We start from the raw sequence: 22,040 nt of genomic DNA, 5'->3' as shown, positions 1-22,040 counted from the left end.
AAAATGGGGCTGGGATATGCACGGGATGCTAGTCTCCCTCTCAGCCGTTTTAGTGTCGTCACACAACGCTCCTAGTGTAGGCAAAATCCTTTCTCAGGTTAAACCATAAAAGTTAATGCAAAGATCTGTGTAGTCTGCGTGGCAGGCGCTATATCCCCTACCCCTTTCGACGACTGCTACGTAGGTTTTGATATGTGGTGATTTGAGTTCGAATAGACGCCTTTAAAACTGCCAACAGCTGTCTAATATGAAACTTTATAAAAACAGCCTGCGAGCAAGCTTTCTATTTTGTGTGGCGCGAAGCGAGCACGTGTGAGGCAGAGGAAAGTAAAGCCCTCGTTTCTTTCTTCAACCTACTCTCTCGTGTCTCCTGTCGTGTGTCGCTTGCATGTGGCTTCAAACAGTGTAACTCCACTGAAAAGCTTGCTCGCATGTAGAGTAACACAGAAGAGTCACTTGTACAATCAGTCGACTGCACATTAGAGAGTTTCAGTAGAAGCGTTTTGGGCGACGCACGTCAATCGGAAGTCAGGCCGTTTCCCTGTTAATGCCCTGACGCCACCAGATTTGTATTGCTAAGTGTTTTAACTCTTATAGAGACAATTTGCCCTAAAATTAGGGCGAGGCCACTAGCCAAAAGGCAAAAACGCTGCTTCCAGTTGACGTGCATCGTTTCAAAATGTCCTTTCTTAAGCTCACTATTGAACCGTTGGAACTAAAGCTACAAGGCAGCTTAAGCAACTACGACGGCGACGGCTACGAAAACATCACTAAAAAAGTGAATTCGCGTGACTTTTAACTTTATCGCGCTTATTCCATCTCGTTCAATTCGTCAAATATTGACAAATTTTCCAAGAGTTGAACTCTAAAACACTGTATCGAAGTTCAGAGAAAGAAAAAGAAGGTCGTTGTCTCGTGTTCACGTCCTCCACAAAATGTGAAATCAGGAAGTTTCACGTCGTAGTCGTGCAGTGACGGCAAAGAAATGTACAAAAAAGCGTGATGCACGTGCAAAGTTGTTGTTTGGCCAATCCAAACCTATTGCTTTTTTGCTGTTCTCGTTGCCGTCGCCGTCGTCTTTGCTTAATCTCCCTTATATGTCACTAAAAACGACAACGTTCAAAGTGCCCAATCTCCTTTTAACATCCTGTAAAGTATTTTTCACTTAAGGGTTATTCAGGGGCACCCAACGACGTTTTGCTCCTAAATACATTGAAAACACTTTTTAGGCTATCCAGAGTACTTTAAGATATCTAGAAAAGCATTCTAAGCGGCGTTGTAAAATTTGTATCTGTTCGGTCATCCTAGGGAAACTTCAGTCTTTTCGAAATTACAAGGGCTTGAATATTATTTTCCCGAAAATTTTCGATGAAATTTGACGTATTACGAAAGTGAGACATTTTCTTATTGATCTCTCCATCACATTTTTGAATCGGAAAATTCTGGGTCTCCTTTTTTCTATGAAAAATAACCTAACTTGGGAAGTAAAATGCGAAAACTAATCTTCAGAAAATCGTCGGGAATTTATTAGATAAGCTTCGAAAATTGTTGATGAATGGAACGGTCGTCTAGAAATTTGTATCCGTCGTCCAAGTGACTGATAGAAAATTCTAGGGAATAGTTGCTTTTCCGAACAGGTATTTTAAAGAAAACAGTCGTTGGGTGCCCCTGTGTTAATAAATATGTACAAACTGTATGTAACGTTCAAGCTTTCTTTCTCTTATTTTCAGCTGGGAAGGCAGAAGGCCGCTAAAGAAGTGGAGAAAGAGGCACAAAAATTAGAACAAGAGCTTTATGCAACAAAAGGTGTAAGAATTGAGTGATCTGTTATAAAGGTCTTCCCATCTGAAACATCACCTATTTTATTTTAGAGTTCTGGGTTTAACACCTTGTAATCGGTCTTATAATTAGTAAACAGCCCGTACATAGGTACAGTTTCCATCGTGTTTCATTTTCCATTATGTGGAATAATGGTTAACGATGTACTAAAGAATTAGTTAATTTTACTAACTTGACCATTTTTCTAAGAGCTTGTTTACATGGAGGTGGGGGACCCTAAGCAGGTGAGGTAACCCGCCTGTCCATATAATCTCTCATTTTAATTTGATCACGTTTACATGATAGGTGGGGTGACCCGCCACATGTTACCACGCCTACCTGGGGTCCCCCACCTCCATGTAAACAGGCCCTAAATCATGCGCTTCTCCTCATTGAAATTGCGCCCGCAGTAACATATTAAATTCACTCTTCAAAAACGCTACCAAGGACCTTTTATTTGGTCAAAAGTCAGTAGTGAGCTCAGAAACTTGACAAGCCTCAAAGCATTCAAGAAACATATACGCAGTGTGGACCTTTCGAGCCAGATAGATAACAATAGTAACTGCTGTGACCTGTGTAAATTCTGTACATTTGTATATAGTTTTAGGTTTTAGGTAAGATCATTAATTTAAAAGTCATGCAATAGATTAGTGCCAATTCTTAGAAAAGTGTCCCCAATTAGCTAATATAACTGTTGAGCTAAATACATGCACAGTAAAATAAGGTTATTATTATTATTCTTAAACGCTTAAAACTTTTTAGTACATATTTTTTATTACATACATACACAACGGAGTGTTAGAGACATGTTAAACCTATATTAATCAGATATTTACAGGATAATTTGGTTGGCTGGATTTCATAGAAATTGGTCAAATATTCGCAAAGTTATGACGCTATGAAGGATTAATTCATAGCAAGCCTTACATAACTCTACTCGACAATGTTTTTGTACAAAGTTACATGTTATAAGTAAAGTCAAGACAATTAAGTATCCTTTTATTGTTATTGTTAACACGTTTTACACGAAGGTTATTGATAAACCCACATTCCTTTCGGTCCAGTTCGTTCTCGTAAGCCGCCATTTTATTTTCGTGCACAGTAATATTTAGGGAGTTATTATAACTCCAAAAATGGAGTAAAAATTTAAGGTACAGGATAAACCCTTTTTGGGGGGTTTCTTTAACTCCTCAGTATTAACTTCAAATCTGGGGTGGTTTTTACTCCTGAAAAAGAGTTCTTTAAACTCCTTTTTGGAGTTAAAATAACTCCGAAAAAAATAACTCCACTGTAAGGACTTAAATTATCGCCACTAGAGGAGTTATTATAACTCCTTGAAAATTACTTAACTGTGTGCTCTTAAACTTCCGCTGTGACTGTATTACGCTTGCAAATGCGTGCAGCGAGCGTGCAGCAGGAAGTTCGTTTACTTGTTTACTTAGTGTAATGGATTCGGCTTTTGAGCTTTTGTGTTGTTGATGCATCTTCATGTTTTGAAAACAAAACGAGACAAATGTCCTTTCAGGAATGTCAATAAACTGAATAGTTATGTTTCCCTGTAGTTTCTTAGTTAATACCAAAGAAGTCTGGATTGTCTAAAATTAAGTTTTATCACAAATTAAATATCCTTGTTTCTGTTAATGCTCTTGTCTTTCGCCAAATTTCTGTTTTTTTTTTCTTATTCTGTTGTTTTTAATGGGGTCATAATTCGTTCTATATTGTCTAAATGTCTAGGTTTGTTCTGATCTGAGCAGCTGACAGGTTTTCAGAGTCCGTTGAAGTTTAATGAATGTCAAGCCACTTGAAAAAAACATGTAAATTTTCTGTACAGAGCCACGCAATATTTTAGGAAAGTCACACTTTGAATTTTTGCGGAAAGCAAAGCTTCCAAGTTTCCATGAAAGCAGCTACTGGAAGAAGCTAACGCCAACAGTAATCACAGTTTTATTTCGTTGTAGTTGTGCATGTAATAATTTCAATGCATGCTCGTATTGCAAGCTCGTTAGCGCAGGTAATTCCTTGTAACTAATTGCTCGTTTACTTAAGTAGCTTTTTCTTTTTCCGTCGGTTTTACATGCATTAAGTTTAGCCGTAGGATTATTTGTAAACGGCTTGCTTAGGCAGTTCATTGAGATAGATCATTTGTGCATCGTTACCCAAGCCTGTATTCAAACAGAGTGTCGACTCTTGTCTGTTCCTGTGAATGAGAGTACGAATTATGTTATTTTACTTCTTTGATTTCTTTTTTTGCCCTTTTCAGAAACTTCAAACCACAGAGAAGCAATTGAAGGAAAGGATTAAAACCATCGCTGATTTAGAACACGAGTTAGAGAAGATGAGAGGTCATCTCAGCGAAGGAAGACAGGTTAGTTGCCATAGCACCTAGCCCTGAATATCCCGGATGTTGTGCCTGAATCAGAGCAAGTCCGACTACACTGCAGAAGTTCATAATATTACCAGATTTTATAATTCTCCAAACAGGAGTCGAACCCATGACCTTTTGGTTATTGCCTTTTCATAGGAAATTAACGCCTCACGAATTTTAAAGTCGCGTTAATTTCTTGAAACGTTAATTTTCCCGCCGTTAATGTGCAGCTTTGATTTCCACGATCATAAAGCGGCTGTGTCACGGCTGTCCGGTTCATTTTGTCAATATCTAGTGCCAATTATGCGTTCTTATTTGATATGGAATTTACAGCTGAACTTAACGTTAGCAGAGAAATTACTCATAAATGACAAAATCACAGCTTTGTGCCAAACAAATGTATCTACCATGTATTATATCAAACGCTAAAAACAACAAAAATGAACTCTGAAAAGCTGTTAGGCTAACAACCACAATTGCAATCCGTTTTAATCTTCAAGTTTGTCCATCTGTGCCTTCTTTTGTATTTGCTGTGGTATTTATACTTTCTTTTAATGTTTTGAGTTGTTATTTTTATGATTCACTCAATTTGGTGGCAGTTCCCACTGTTTGAATTTTGATAAATTTCGCGACACAGCTCCTTTAATTTCCACTATTTTGGATATATACACTTCTGACATTCTTGACACCTAGGAAAAAGGAGTATTTTATCAAGGTGGGGATCCGTCAGTAACATTGAAACTGTCAAGAACCCTCGAAGTGCCAGATTTCTTCGTTAGACTCCCTTCGTGCGTTAGGGACAGTACCACGAACAAAGTTTCCATTTCAGATTATACGTTTAAGGCCCAATTCAAACGTCGAACTTTTCTTGTACAGATTCTAATCCCTTCAATTAAGAACATGAAGAGATCCACATTTGAAGCAATTAAGTCCGACATATTTAATTTGGGTCAACCCATGAATTAAGATCGAGCGGCCCACATGATTTTGGACTGTGGAGCGACTTCGTTTCAAACGTCGAACTTTTCATGTGTCGAAACTAATGCATAAATTACTATAATTCATTTTCACTGATAAACATTGTAGACCATTGTACGTTGTGAAAATTAATTGAGTCCGACTAATTAAGTTCGACGCCCGAATCAACCGTCGAATTGTTGTGATTTGGGCCGACCCAAATAGGTATCAAGTTTGGTACATACAAAGTTCGACGTTTGAACTGGGTCTGGCTTTGTTTCTGTTGTCCCGAAAAGTTTAGTTTCTTTGTGAGCATCGCGTCAATTTTCTCCATTTTGAAATGTTATCTTCTCTTCCTCGTTAATTTCCTTTATTTCAAAGTCGTTTTCCACTAAAGTCGCGTTAATTTCCAATACCATAATTTTATGAAGCTTTAATTACCTAGAATAGGGTAGTCCACATGCTCTACAACTGAGCTTCAAGCAACTCGAGGACAATAAGACCATTGAGCTGGGTTCACTGAGGAACACCTTGTAGGTTGTGACAATGTAACATCCACCCAGGGGAGGTTTCGTGTCCAGCGGTTTTTAGTAAAAAAAAAAAGGGTTTGTGGGGGTTGCTCAGTCTTGATTGCGGGCTCAAAAACCTCCCTTAGGTCGATCTTATTTTGTATTTACTCACCTTGTATACTTAAATAAGTCCCATAATGCAGTTCGACAAAAACCGACCCAGTCCCACCCACGCTTAACCTTGAAAATGACCCAGTCAGGTAATCAGTAAACAAACCTCTCTTAAAAGAGCGACAAAGCGATTCAGCAGGAACTGGATCACGCTAAAGCTCAGTGTCTGGACGCACAAAGAGCTGAGAAACTGCTCAAGGTTGACTTTCATCAACTGGAAAAAAGAGTAAGTGAACTAGGATTTTACAGTAACGCATTTTGTTAAAGCGTTGTTGACATGGCTTTTTTGAAACAATGAAACAATGTTGCTGGGGGGACTACTCCCTTACATCAGCTTTATGGGTAAAGGGTACAGTTTTTAGTCCCCTTTTTTGTTTAAAACAGAAAATAGAATTTCAACCATTTGGTTTTGATATAGGGCATGGTTTTGTGCTCTCTGTGGAATTGTGTATCCTTTAGTGTCTTTCATCATTCGCCATTCTAGAGACTTGATTTGAAAAAGAGCAGGAAAAATCAAATATTTTGCCTGAAATATATGTAAGGAAAGCCTTTCCCATCCCCAGCTTCTTGTAGCTTACAAGTAAGCAACAACACGCTGGTATAACGAATAACATTCTCAGCCAACAGTTAGAGGCAAATTTCTTGGATAAAATCCACAGTATTAAATTGTCCTTTGCTAAAGGTTACACTTCACACTCCCCCGGCATCTTGTTTTATCATGCGGCCATTTTATTTGGGTATCACGGGAATCAGGTCACGTGCAAGCTAGCCGCCAAAGCGATTCTCAAAATGGGAATAGGTGGGGCTTACAGAAATAACTTCAAAATGCCTGTGTATTTATGTCCTTCTGTAGTTTGATCGTTTCCGGCGAAAGTTGGTTGAACACACATTCCGCGGCGATGTTCAAAGAACAGTTGATCATGAACTGGATGAAGATGAATTGCTTGATCACGTGAGGAATCTGGCTCAAAAGAAGTTAACTCTAGTGGAAGAAATCCAGCAGTACGCAAACTCGGAAAGTGAGGTGAGTTCAGAGTTTTCCGAAGATCCTTGTTACTTTTCCTCACGCAATGCTTCCCGAGTAGCTGCGGAGGAGACCATGTTAGTTTCGAGTGTGATAGTGTAAAGTGCTTCGTGAACCCTACCCCCAACACGACTTGTTTCATGTTTTATTTTCTTCAAAACTTCCCAAATGAGCCTTTCCCCTCCCCCTTTATAAAATGAGAGGGTGTTTTGTGCTTCGCCACCCCCATTCGCGGCTTTTTCCCTCAAATGGAAGGAGGTTTTCCGTCCCCCCACCCACTCCCACCGCCAAGAAATAATCGAGAGTGTTCGGATAAAAGAAAAATGAATTATTTTTTGTATTTTATTAAGAAGATGAGTTCTTTGGTAACAGTTCTTTTGTGTGGAGATTTTATTAGTGTGGGTGTGGTAAAGTGATCGCTGAGCCTTGGACAAAATGTCACCCTTTAGCTAAAAAAACCCGCGGCTTCCTACGTAACTGCTAATGAAAGGCTGAAAAACTGAAAACTGAAGTTCCTTACCCCTCCCCTCCACATCCTTAAATTTATCGGTCAATGGCGACCCTTCTGCCGCAGCTCTTTGTCTCTTAATTCAGTTTATGTTGTCGCTCATGAAAGTACGACAGCTAGCTTGCTAAATCTGAAATAGTTAGTAATGTTTTTAGAACTAAATGGGATTTCTCTTTTCGCTATGCTTTTTTTCAACCATTTACCCTTTTTGCTCTCTTTGACTATGGTAGAAAGAAGCAAAAGACAAAGACTTGAAAGATTCAACGGGTGAACTGAGGAAACATCTAGAAGGCATGCTGGTTAGTAAATCACAGGACACCCAACATTGGACCACTTAAAGATGGTTTTCACGGAGTCGTAGTCGGAGTCGTAAACGGAGTCGCAAGAGCGCTTATGACTTAGTGAAAATCAAAGATCTGAGTCGTCAGAGTCATGAGCGCGACGGAATCGGATTCGGGAGAATCAGAATGTTTTCATTTTCTTCTGACTCCGCTTATGACTCCGTCGTTTATGATCAAGTGAAAACCAGATTGTCGGAGTTGGAAGAAGAAGGGGAGGGATAAACCAATCATAATGCACGTTCCCACGCTTGATGATTGGTTTAGTTCTTCCGCTTCAGCTTTGGACTCCGACAACCTAGTTTTCACTTGATCGTGAGCGTCGGAGTCGTAAGCAGAATCAGAACGCTGTGTTCACTAGATCATAAAGTTCTCCGCTTCTGATTACGACTCCGACTCCGACTCTGTCGTTAGTGAAAACCAGCCTTTATGGTGCACAACATTTCTCAACAATCATAAGTAAAATCTAACGAGACGTTTGCAAGAACAGAATTGCAGGTTACCGTGTCATTGTATGTCATTATAAGATTATACAGCAAACGAGGTAACAACTCAATTCACAACTCTAAATCTGAACGCGCGAAAGTGTCAAGTATCTCAGACATCTTATGTAAAAGAGAGGAGTTTAAAAAAAATGCAATTTTTGCACATAGATGTTACCTGGCGAGCGTTTGATACTAGTAAACTTATATATTTCATTAACTTTGAACCAGCCAACAAGTCTTCACATTCTTATGGGAAATCTCTTTGTAAACTTGATTTCAGTCACAAAAATGTCACAACTTACCGATTTTATGGCGACAAAGAATGCTCCCCCCCCTCATAAAGCAGGGATTACATATCTCACTCGAAAGCGATGCTAGAAATGTATACATTATCATTTAAAGACCATACCATTGAATTTTCATAATTTCACTTCTTGGATCGCGCTTTATGGGTTATTATACATTCCAGAAGTTTTGCTAGTAAGTTTGTGACGATAGTGAGAACTTCATTGTAAGAAATACTAGCAGTCGTTTTGTTGCTTAAACTTCATGTTAAGAAAATCATATATTTCTATGCTGTGTTTTCCGGAGACGGTCTGAACAGCAAAAAAGCTGTACTTTTTATTTCTTAGACTCGTATTCAGAAAGATCGTTTGTTTCTCTGCTGTATATTCCATCCATAGAAACGACTATCGAAGTCAGGTCGGACATGTACCATCCTTTGAAATGTTTTCAGTTATTATGGTCAAAATTAGGATTGTTATTAGATTGCGTTTGAATTTCTTGTAAATAGGTTGACAGAGTTTTTGCATTAAGGACTCGATGTAGTTAAAACAATTAATAATAAAGGAGATATTAAAAACGGATCGCCCTCGACAACACTGCCATTGTTAATCAAGTTTATCATGATGCTTTAGCCTCGTGCAAACGGACGCAAAATTGTTGGCAAACAACTCCCAAAATTGTCGGATTTTACACGTTTTGTCCGTTTGCACAACAGTGCAACACCGACCCAACAACACGCAATATTGTTGGCGCCAAATGTTGGAAGTAATTGCATCCGTTTGCTCGTAGCGTATAACCCCGTGCAAACAGGACGCAACATTGTTGGCTAATAATGTTGCGTGTTGTTGCATCCGTTTGCTCGTAGCTTATAACCCCGTGCAAACAGGACGCAACATTGTTGGCTAATAATGTTGCGTGTTGTTGCATCCGTTTGCTCGTAGCGTATAACCCCGTGCAAACAGGACGCAACATTGTTGGCTAATAATGTTGCGTGTTGTTGCATCCGTTTGCTCGTAGCGTTTAACCCCGTGTAAACAGGACGCAACATTGTTGGCTAATAATGTTGCGTGTTGTTGCATCCGTTTGCTCGTAGCTTATAACCCCGTGTAAACAGGACGCAACATTGTTGGCTAATAATGTTGCGTGTTGTTGCATCCGTTTGCTCGTAGCGTATAACCCCGTGCAAACAGGACGCAACATTGTTGGCTAATAATGTTGCGTGTTGTTGCATCCGTTTGCTCGTAGCGTATAACCCCGTGCAAACAGGACGCAACATTGTTGGCTAATAATGTTGCGTGTTGTTGCATCCGTTTGCTCGTAGCGTTTAACCCCGTGTAAACAGGACGCAACATTGTTGGCTAATAATGTTGCGTGTTGTTGCATCCGTTTGCTCGTAGCTTATAACCCCGTGTAAACAGGACGCAACATTGTTGGCTAATAATGTTGCGTGTTGTTGCATCCGTTTGCTCGTAGCGTATAACCCCGTGCAAACAGGACGCAACATTGTTGGCTAATAATGTTGCGTGTTGTTGCATCCGTTTGCTCGTAGCTTATAACCCCGTGTAAACAGGACGCAACATTGTTGGCTAATAATGTTGCGTGTTGTTGCATCCGTTTGCTCGTAGCTTATAACCCCGTGCAAACAGGACGCAACATTGTTGGCTAATAATGTTGCGTGTTGTTGCATCCGTTTGCTCGTAGCTTATAACACCGTGTAAACAGGACACAGCATTGTTGGCTAATAATGTTGCGTGTTGTTGCATCCGTTTGCTCGTAGCGTATAACCCCGTGTAAACAGGACACAGCATTGTTGGCTAATAATGTTGCGTGTTGTTGCGTCCGTTTTCACGTAGCTTATGACCACGTTCCATATATTAAAATTCTAACATGACTCCGAGACTTTCTGGTCATTTTTTTAATATTTTGGTTTGGTTTTCTTTTTGCTCAAGTCTTCTCTGGAAATTGCGAGACAATCAAGAATTCGTGAAAAATTTGGAATTTTGTCCCAAAAGCCTCGTAGTCGTGTTAGAATGTTAATATATCGAACGTGCAAGGGCTATTGTCTTAACGGCCTTGCTTACCACCAGATCTCTACAGCTTCGTTGGTTTAAAGAGCCGCAATAGTACACTTGTAGCATGAGCTGAAGATCAACAGACAGTATCAGTACGAGAGAATGCCATCTTTGTTTTCACTAAATAGGTCAAACAACAAATGAATTGTAACGTGGACTTTTTATTTCTATTTTTTCAGGATTTTGTTTGCAAGACGCTGTCTAACGAGGCTGTTTGGCAGCAAAAGGCTGAAGACGCTCTGAAGAGAGCCACAGAGGATTCCGATTCTGGTGAGTGAAAACTTCGGGTACCGAATATCGCCATCGGCAAATCTTCGTACAACATTACCGTGAGGTTTTGGAGTATTTTCTTAAAATTTCGAACTAGCAAAAACGGTCGAAAACGTGTATCACATCTACCGAATAACTCACCTGTTCTTGCTTTAATTTTGGCAGAGACGTCTATCAGCGTGGAAGATATGTGTCGCCAGTTAAGAGATCAGAAGGAAGAGTGTCGGAAACTGAAGGGAAAGTAAGAATTCCAAGTTCACTGGACTCACTTTCACTCTTAAAGGGACTGTGTGACGAGGATACTGGCAGGGCGGTATCGGCTGTTTTAGATCAATTCTGTGCTGAAGTCATTACTTGGTGCCTCAGTCTGCCCCAAACACAAAAGATAAAGATATCAAACAAATTTCATTAGGCATCACTTACCATCCTGAATTTTGCAGGCATAGCATTAAAACTTGAAAAAGTTGGCCCACCTTTAAGTTTTAATCCAGTTCCATACTTGCCATCCCTAGCATTAGACGGCAGGAAACAGTTTCAATGCCTAAATCTAGGCTTATATAACAAAACTTGACAATTACTTTTGGAATGCAATTGATGCGAAAAACGTTTTGGCTTTTTGTGACTACTGCGTATGCACTATTGCCATCGGGGTAGTTTTCCTAAAGTTACTTCGGAGCTATTTAGCATACTTAGGTTTCTGAAAATGAGTAAGTAACAATAGAGTATACTTCGGAGTCAATCAGCATACAAAAAATAACAATTTTTGGGAATCTTTCGTCGATGGTCCTCGATGACAAACGAAATCTTCGGCTGCCTCGTGGTCTGCTTTGATAGTTAGTATAACCGAATGAAAATGCAATGAAATACATCATTTCTCAAGAACCGTATCCTCACTTCTCATTCGTATCTTCACAATATTTGTATAACAGATTTCTCCTCTCCAAATCAACTCCTGTGAAAACATCAGTATCGTTACTTTGTGTAATGAAATTTTTGCGTAGACTTTGGGTCACGTACTAGGCAACCAAGTAGTTCATAGGATCACGTTTCACCAAGGATGTTCATTTTCCAGGGCAAATGACAAGCAATTCGCAACACGCATAGTAAGGAAACAGAATATTTTTCGAGTTTTTGTTTTTTAAAAATTCTATTTAAATGATGTTTCTGCTATTACAATTTATCGCCTTTGAAGTCTTGTGAGTCTTCCCTCTCAATGTCACGAAAGATCAAAAGTCTTACGAAAATCTTCTTACGGCAGCAAAGGAGACTAGACCATTTGTAGCGCATTGTAAAAAGGACATGTTGGAGTGGCTTAGCGTCTTCATAGCAAACAACAATAGATTTCTCAGTTTAAGATCAGTGAATAATAATAATATTAACAATAATTAAAATACCTCTTAGCGTTAAACAATACACAAGACTGTTAGAGATCTTCATTTAGCTGGGAAAACTACATAAATTCAATAATTTTGGTTGTTTTTGTGTCGATGGAAGAATAGTTTGTAAGCAAAACAAATTTCATTAATTTTCTTCTTTCCATTGTGTGTAGGATTGCAGAAATGGAGGAGACGCATCAGGAAGTCGTGTTAAAGTTACGAGAGGACATGAAGAGAGAGGAAGAAAAACACATTTCCCGCGCAGTGGCTCAAGTGAGATCCGAGGAAAAATAAAAACAGCATGAGATGATGCATGAATTTAAACAAAAAAAGCGAGAGCGGATACAAGCAGCAGTGGATGTGGAGAGAAAGATCATGGAGTCACAACATGGTAGCGTTACCCAATTACAACAGGTACTGAACTTCAAAAATACCATAATACTCTTTGTTGTCCCTCCAAAGTTTTGCATAAGCATTGTTTTCAATTTCTCTTGTGACTTATAATCGCCCCAAGAGAAATTGAAGCAATGCTTAAGCAAAAGTTTAGAGGGACAACAACCAGGACTATTTGCGGAGATGTCAGTTACTGGAAATAAGCCATCAAATTAAAAACAACAGTGGGAGCTGCCACCAAATTAAGTACACTGTAAAATAACCGCTATTTAGGGGACGAGGGACGGTTTCACCATTGTAAACCCCGGGGCCCTCCCCCTCGATATATTTAAAGCCCAGATGGCTGCCTGTCTGCTGAGCGGGAGGTCGCGGGTTCCAACCCCGGCCGGACCAAAACTCAGGGTCTTTAAAATAACCTAGGAGAAAGTGCTACCTTTGCAATAACATCTGCAAACGGTTAGACTTTCTAGTCTTCTCGGATAAGGACGAAAAACCGTTACCTGCTTTTTGCCTAAAAATGAACTTAAATTTTCCTATTACGGTTGCCTATAACGATTTGCGACCTGTACTTCAGCAAAGAGTGGATTCCACAATTGAAAACCAAAGATCGGTCTGAAAGAAAGGGGTTTTTTGTATGTGTTTGTTACGCGCGACAAGACGCTGTTTAATAACGAAATGACCGAACTTTCTCCTTAGGCGTACTTACGAAGTCAGCTTCAGGAACAATCCGCAGCCTACAAAGAACAGCTGGCTCGTGTTGAACGTGAGAAAGAAGAACTGCGGAATTATAAAGAAGACGAGGTCGCTTCTTTCAAGTAGCTTTAGTACATCATCGTTAAATAGTGACTGGCTAATACTCTGTAAACGATCGATCATTTAGGGTTTTTATCATCTTCATCAGTCCTGTTCGTTCAGCCCTCCTCGTGGCCGAGTGGTCAGCGCGTCGGACTCGCAATCCCGCGGTCCCGGGTTTGAGTCCCGCTCTGGACGCTTGCTGGATTTGTTCTCGGTCGTCCCCAGTTCAAATCCTCGGCCACGCTTGGAAATAGCCAATTGGTGCCTCCTGCCAGTTGGGATTTCTATAATAATCGTTTGTTGTACTGATTTGAATCTTTTTGTTTCTAAGTATTGAATGGAGTGCCTGTAAAGTAGCTGAATAAACTAAGTGCACTTTCCACTATGAATGAGTCTTGAAACCTTTAAACCCCATTAATTCTTGCCCTTTGACTCTATTTTGAGCAGTGACTATTGCCTCTTGCTATACGTAAGTCCTCTCTCCTCAAGTTTCTTGTGCGCGTCCAAGTGTGTCTGGATCTCCCTCTATGAAGCTTCCCTTATGGGATCCATTGAAGAGTTGTCTTGACCACATGTTCGTCTGGTCCCCACAGTGTTTTGCCAATCCATCGCCATGTTCGTTTTTTTTTTTATCTCTTCCTCCATCGGCCGCTGCCCTTCCTGTCTCCACGACTCTTCATTTCGGATTCTTTTGGGCCACTAAAGCCGTCGGATCTTCCCTAAGCACTTGTTTATAAACACCTGCAATTTCTGCTTTAGTTCCTTGGTCAATCCCAAATGGTGAGGTGAAACCCAAGTTAACTCAATACCCCAATGAAGCAATTCAGTGATTTTGTTGGAAACGGAATTTAAGCCTGCAATTCCTATTTCCCGCCAGTGTTAAACGAAAAAAACAAAACAGAATCAGGGTAGAATTGAGAAGTAGAAGAAGTTCTTGAAAGGAATTGAATTCGTTTATTGATCCTTCAGGGATGTCTCACATGCAAGTGATGTGGCGTTCCAGTGAAACTGCAGATACCTAAAACCCTAGAACAAATTTAAGCTTATTGCACTGGCTACTGTCGATATTCTTACGATTTTTTAATACGAGCGTCCGAATCTGTCAACAGCTAATTTTTGTTTTTCAGTTATTTCGTGTGTTCTAGTCTTTTAATTCTAAGAGTCAATTTGTTGTCTCAAGCTAAAGAGGGCGGATGATCATACAGAAATGCCTCTTAAGTTTTGAGAAAAAAAAAATTTCGCCGACACGTTTTGTTGCTGTCATAATTCTAGGTCAAGCGAACAAATAGGCTACATCACTTACATGTGAGACACCTTTGAAGGAAAAACAGAGCTCTGCGCGCGCTCATCAGAGTACCAGCGACCTCGCACGATTACCCGATAAACTCACATCGGAAAGACAGCAATAGATTTCAGAGATTACATCATTTGTTTTATGCATGTATACTTATAGGAACAAACTCGACAACACGCAGTCACGATAGTGGCAATGGAAGTAAGGCTGTTAAGACTGACTCGGCAAAATCGACAGTTGGAACAGGAGGCAATGCACGCTAAACAGACCGTAGGTTAGTAAAATGCTCGTTCCATTGAATTTCTCCATTGCTTTTCACAATTAGCTGTGACTGAGGCCATGTTTACACGAGTCCTGACATTTTTGAAACCGCATATTTTCTTACCCTGATTCGTGCGAACTGCGAGCGTTTTCACCGAACAAGAGCTAATTTCGCCTAGCGGATTCACTGGTTTCGTGTGCACAAAAACGGCTTATTCGTGCCAAAAAAAGGATGCAGTTTCAAAAAATATCCGGATTCGTGTGGATAGGGCCTAAAGCTGTTGAGCTTGGCCCACGTGTTTCGAACCAGTGTTTTGTCATTGGTTTTAGATATGATTTGAAGAAATAACATTGTAACGAGCTTCTACACCTGAAGATGGCATAAGTTTGCCGCAACATGTCTTGTTAATTGAAAACTGTTGTGTTATTTCTTCAAATCGTAACAAATTTTCTGCTCTCGCGTCCGTTTTAGATATGAAAAGTCAAAAAAGTAGTACAACATTGTTCATTCGAGCGAACCTGTTTTCCTTTTACAGTTTGAAAAAAAATATCTGTTTTCTTACGGAGAACGCATTTTTCTGCTTTTCAATTTTTGTAGTATTGATTTTCTTTCTGCTCACATTCTCTGACGCGTTTTTAAGTCGTTAAAATAATCCAATGTTCAAGACACGTTAATCCTTCTTTTCAGTTCGCGAAAAATAAAAGATCTGTTCTTAGATTATTTATAGCTGCTTTATTTTCAGACGTCTGAGTTTGAGTTCTAAATTTAATGAAGACTGCTTCTAAATCAAGCTTTGAATAATTAAGGACAGACTTAGCATTCAAGATATAAATTGTTTTGTTTCTTTTTATCGACACTCGAGATCTGTTACACAGTGTTCAACGTCAACTTTTTACAGTATCGTAAGAGGCCTTGACTGACTATTTTGGTGGTATGTTAAACTATTTATGAAAAATTAGTATCTCCCTTTTGGTACTGGAAAACGTTGAAAGCAAAATTCAGAGAACTTTCTTTTGTTCTCTGTTGCTTTGCATTTGTACATTAAATGATCTGATTACGCACGACTTTTTAATGGCTGTTAACGGTAATCTATTTAGCACTTAAATCGTTATGTATCACTTAGGCATTGTTAGAAATTAATTTCGTATCAGGATCGTTCTACTAAAAAGTGAGAAACTTAGGTGGTAAATGAACATCATTTGTTATATAAGTATTCTCTCCGTTTTCTTTCAAACTAGGAAAGACGAATTCTGTCTTTTTTAAATTAAAACATGAAAGATGTATATTTTAAAAGACAGTCCCTATGAAGGAATGGTTGCATAACATTAGTGTTAACTATGCAAATTCGGTTTGTATATAACTTAAGCTTTTCAGTGTAAACACTTTTCATTTTGTCTGTCAGTAGGTTTCTGGCCTGTTCCATGATCCGAGACAGTCGGGTACGCGAAATTGAAATCACGCGCTCACATTTCGCGTGCCTTTCATTTGCACGTCATTCTTACTAGCTGAGAGCCTGGAACAGGCCAGTAGGTTTGTGCACGAAGAAAATGTTTGTGTTCTGTTTATTTACTGCTTGTTTGATGAAGCAAAACAAAAAAGTGGATGCGAACATTAGATAAGGACGTTTTGGTTAACGTAAGTTTATGGACAGAAGAGTGAAAGATATCATTTTTTGCACGCAAAATCAGACCAATATCTCCGCGCAAAGAATCATCCCGACCCTCCTCCCCTAAGAAAGATCCTATGAACTCCTCAAGGCCTCAGTCTCCCAGAAAAGAACCTAAACCCCAGACGAGATCAGTCGAGACGGAGACTGTGCCCCAGTCAAGCGTGGAAGCCACTCTGCAGTCAGATGTCTACAAACTGGAACAACTGGTCTTGTTACTGAGGTAACAGTTACTGCAGGACCGTATGTAAATGCAAAGCGAAATACTTGAATCCTATTTTCCTTTAACGCGTTCAAAGCAAAGTACCTCCTGAAAAAAGTTGTCTTCGGATATGTCAGTTGCTGTGGTATTTCATGATAAAGGAATAAAGTCACAAGCAATTTCCGAGTTCCAAAAAACTCTCACTTTCAAAACGAAGCTAACGGCGCTCAGTCCATTTGCCCGAACTTGGCGGCCGGACCATTGCCGGACCAGTCAGTTTGAAAATGAAATGGCCTTTTAAGAGTTTTCCTGGAAAAACCATCTTTTTCGTGCACACTATTCAGTATTTGACTGATCTAGCTGGATAGTTTTGATTAAAAGTGAAATTCTCCTTACGACGGGAAGGTGCTGGCCGCTCAGTTTTGACAAATGGAAGCACCCTAAGGGTTTTATTTCAGTGCATGGGAATAAAATATTATTTTCATATCAGTGACTTCACACATAGCCTCGCTTTGAAACAGAGGCTTGGGGCAACTCGAAAATAACCTTTTACAGGTCTTACACACTCTCAAACTATACCTTAAGCATAATTTTTTCAAGTATATTGTCTCTATAAAATTCAGCATTTATTGTAGCTTGCGAACAGCAGACGCATTTCCGGTCGTCGCTTCTCTCCCTCACAGGGTCCAGAGGAGATGTGTTTGTCGTTAGGGACCGACCATTAGAAAAGTTATGGGGGCGGGGGGGAGGGGAATTTTCGAGCCGCAGGAATTTTTTTTCGTTATCAAATTCCTTGTATGAATTTTTTTTAGGCCATAGCATGAATATTTTTTAGGGTTAATTGGCGTGCAAGAATTTTTTTTCATTTAATTTTCCCTTGCGCGAATTTTTTTTTTGTACTTCGCCCGCCCCCCCCCCCCCCCCTCCCCACCCATAAGTTTTTTAATGGTCCTTCCCTTAGAACATCAAAACCCGTCGAAAACCTCTGAAAAAATGGGTTATTTTGATCGCGTTACATTTTTGTTACGCATTCTATATACCGCAAACTAAGAGACTGAGGGCTCGCAAGATCGGCTTACAGTATAAAATACGGAAAGGGAGGAAACAAATTTGGGGCCGATTTTCGAATTCCCGAAACGCACCTCGTGCCTCGGTCGCCCTTCGGGCGACGTGCCGTGCGCCACCGAGGATATGGCTGGCGGTTATTGATTTTCAAAATGGCGAACCCATAAAGTCGATCTGGGTCAGATAAGAAGCGAAGAAATCGTTTACGGTAGATTCATAAAGATCCCATTAAGCTAATTAATCCTGCTAAGCGACAGGTATAGACATTTTTTAAGGTGAGACTTCAAATAAGTAATTGATTCATTCACACGAAACTCCTCTGGACCCTCTGTCTCCCTCCGAAAATAGCTATTTTTCGGACGGAGAGAAGCGACGACCGGAAATGCGTCTGCTGTTCGCAGGCTACATTTATTGCTAACAATACATTTTTCAATTGCCCCAATGTGCACTAACGCTAAATCCAACTTTGCCTGTTTGCTGTCCGCCTTTTCCCTTACAATCCGTCCAGTTCTTATCCCAGTCAGGGCAATTGCAAACGAAGTTGCACCCTCGCGTGCATGGGTGACGCGTGTAGTTACTTTACACTGAAAACACAGTCTAGACAAGATTTTTTAAAGACCGCGATATACATTTAAACACTTTTTTGCAAAAAACACATATTTTTCACCTGTTGACTCCTTCGACGACCTTCAAGAAAAAATGAATTTTTCTTCTTTTTTGTAACATCATTTGTTTACAAATTGGTGAATGAAAAAATTAGACTACCAGCAGTCTCTCTTTTTTCTTGGTCCGTCGAGAAAAACTGTCGCTCGACGCTCTCGCGCGAGTGCACTCCCCTCGCTAAATCTGAAGGAAAAGAGAGACTGCTCGCAGTCTATAAAAGAATAAAAATAACTGACATTCAAAAAGAATCCCAATAGGTTAACTAAATAAATGAAATACAAAAGGGCGGGGCTGGACTTACAAGCACGTGACCTGCTGGGACCCAGACCCCTGAAATATAGATTTTTTTAGACGCGAAGCGGCCCAAGCTAAGAAAGAGACTGAAAGTCAAGGAGATGTGGTACAAGCATTAAGAAGGGATCTGGCGGGTGCTGCAGCACGCATGTCTGATATGGCCGGCGAGTTAAGCGATAAACAGAAACAGAAACTGGAGCAATACGAGGAGAGGATACTAGAGCAAGACACTGAGCTGGAAGAACAAAGAAAACAGCTCGTGCAGCTGTCTGCATTGGTGGATGAACAGCAAAAGGACATTAACTCCAGGGAAGACAAACTTAGTGAACAACAAAAGGCATGTGACGTTTGTAAGATATGTAACTCTATTGCTAAGAGTCTTCATTGGTGGTGATGTAAGACCATGAATAACCCACATATTATTATGTTTAAAATATCTTGAGTGCTGTCCAGATCAGGATAATATGATTCAAGATCCCTCGGGTTACCAGCCGTTGCTTAATTTGCTCGGTTGGCTTAACGACGGTCTGCCGAGCGGGACGTCGCGGCTTCAAACCCCGGCCGGACCGACACTCGTGGTGGTCGTCAAATAAATGAGGAGAAAGTGCTGCCTTTGTTATGTCATCTGCAAACGGGTAAGGAGAAAAAACCGTTTGCTCTGTATAGCCGCAGCCTTTGTTCACATGAAAACTGTGGGACGTTTTTTTTATTGTTCATCACATTTACCGTACTACAGGAAAAAACTTTTAAACTGAATTAATGGTTGAATTAGTACAGTGCAAAAGAAATAAAGCGGTACAACAACGTAATTTAATTAATATAAAATTAAATTAAATTTTTTTTTTTGTTATGAAAACTGTGGGGCGTTAAAGAACCCACACATAAAAGTGCATTAGAATCTGAAAAGCAAACTTGTTGCGAGGAGCGAAATGAAAGGCAACAGCAAAATAAAAAGAGGGTAAATTCCGCAGATTACCTTCTCTCTCCCCAGTCTTTGCCCGTCCTTTTTTCACCGTAGTTTTTCTATTCGATTGTTGCAACTCAACTGAGAGCCTGAGACTAGTGTTTTTAACTTTTGCTAGGCGTTAGTGAGGCAAAAGCGGGACACGGTCAAGAAGGGAACTGAACAGGTTGAATACAAAGAACAACTGGCCACAAAAATTGACGAGGAGGGTTGTCCAATACACACAAATAGACTCCATTGGTGTTAGTGGTGATAAGAAGGGTCTCCATTGGTACCAATGCTACGATTGGTACCAATGGAAAAGCACCCTATTCCAATGGTTCTATTGGTGAATATGCATCTCATTAAGGGGACTTAGATCATTTTCTCATGTGGTCTTAAAATATGAAAAATCAAACTTCAGAAAATCGTAGGGAATTTATCAGAGAAGCCTCGAAAATTGTACATGAAGGGAACGTTCATCTAGAAATTTTTAGCCGTCTTCTCCGAACTGATATTTTACAGAAAACGGTCGTTTGGTGTCCCTGGCTAAATAATGTCAAATTTCGAAAAAGAAGAGTACTTACTGATGGTCACTAAAGTTCAACAGATGAACGATCGAATGGAAAGAAAAGTCCAGCTTCTGGGTTCTTATGAAGATGACTTGGAGCATCTAAGGTAAAGAGACAAGAAACAAAATATGTAAATAAATAAATGCACTTTATTTTAGTGTCAATGTATTTAGAACGAAAGTACCATAGGGGACACTGTTTTTACGTCTCTTACTGGAGACGGGACCGCCATTTTACGTGGTCATCCGAGCCACCCAACGGTCTAGCCGCTCACACTGCAAAGGGAGTACCTTCATTTCTTAGTCAATTTAAGACCCTGAGTGTTGGTCCGGTCTCGGGAATCGAACGCGCGACGACCGCGACCTCCCGCTCTGCAGTCAAGGACTGAGCTAATCCTGCTGCGGTAATAAAATGTCCTATAAAAAATGCTTTTAATTTAACATCTCCTTCGACCGTTCACAGTCCCCTATTTTTGGTAAGATCTTAAGGGCCGAGCTCTCACCGGTACGGGCGACCATCTGGGTCTCATATGTACCGAGGGGGCGGGCTTCGGGTCCCCGCCCCTTACTGCGGTTTTCACAAACATGTGAATTCTGAAGTTCACAAGCCAACTGACGATCGCGTTTTTCGCTGCCGCCAATCATCCTAACGGACCTCTTAGGAAACAAAACTTTACTTTAACGGGTTCAAAAGGTCATGGTTTCTGATTTGTGATGGGAGGATTTCGATCCGTTTCGTATGTTTCTTTGTTTCAAGGTTCGTTGCTTGTAATCGTAATTATGATTGACGGCAGCCAAAAACGTAATTGTGAAGGCGGCCTTTGAACTTTGGAGTTCGCATGTTTGTGAAAAGCGCAGTAAGTAGATTTCACGCTCATCCCTAGACTGGACTCGGAACATTTAAAACCAAGATGGCCGCCTGATTTCGACGATTTTACGAAGAAATAGTTGACTGATAACAGTCTAACATCACACAATTGTTCTGGAACGCTAAACCCAGGCAAATGTCCTGAATTAATCCGCGATCAATTCCATAATTCTCATCACCCATGTCTTATAATGGTCTCGGTTATAAAAGGAGAATTTCAAACGATAAAAGCAAAGCTCCTGTTACATCTTGTCGTCATGGCCTCGTTCTTCTATTTTTCTTGATTTATAGACTGTTCATAGACCCCTATTTTTCAGTAGGGTCGTCGAGATCGAGTACTTACCCTTGGGGGCATCCAGCTTGGTTTCAATTGTACTGGGTCTGGCCTGGGGATTTCCGTCGAGTAACAAATCCACTTAGGGGGCGGGGGAAAGTTTAGGAGGAGACGAGAAAAATTTCTGTTTTTCTTCCCTGCCTCCCACCACCGCTAAAACCCCGACACCACCCGACCCTCGTTACATTCGAAACTAAAATGGTCGCCCGTAACGGACTCGTAACGTTAAGTGCTCGATCTCAACGATGTTATGGCAGAATAAAGGACAGTGAACGTTTAGAGAGTCGGGGTAATATGTCGGGAAGGTAAATGTGCACACCTATATAAAATAAATAGATGGAAAAAGTGAAGATTTTTGTGGTCGAATTACGCGAAATATTTTGTCCTTCGTTTCAGAAATAGTGAGACAGTGGCAGGACAGAAAACGGCTGAAGCTACAGGACTTAAGGTTGTCGTGTTGCTCGGATATTGTTAGTTGCAGTTGTGTAGAACGAGTCCTCTTCAATATAAGA

The 22,040-nt window shown here is 40.3% G+C and overlaps 1 pseudogene; it reads left to right on the top strand.

Annotated features, from left to right (window-relative positions):
* Positions 1-22,040, top strand: part of LOC140925715 (uncharacterized) — a 46,028-nt pseudogene that overhangs the window by 12,401 nt on the left and 11,587 nt on the right.

The sequence above is a fragment of the Porites lutea genome, chromosome 1, assembly GCF_958299795.1.
Source record: "Porites lutea chromosome 1, jaPorLute2.1, whole genome shotgun sequence".
Taxonomy (NCBI): Eukaryota; Metazoa; Cnidaria; class Anthozoa; order Scleractinia; family Poritidae; genus Porites; species Porites lutea.
The sequence above is the reverse complement of the archived record's forward strand: the minus strand, read 5'-3'. Positions and strand labels throughout refer to the sequence as shown.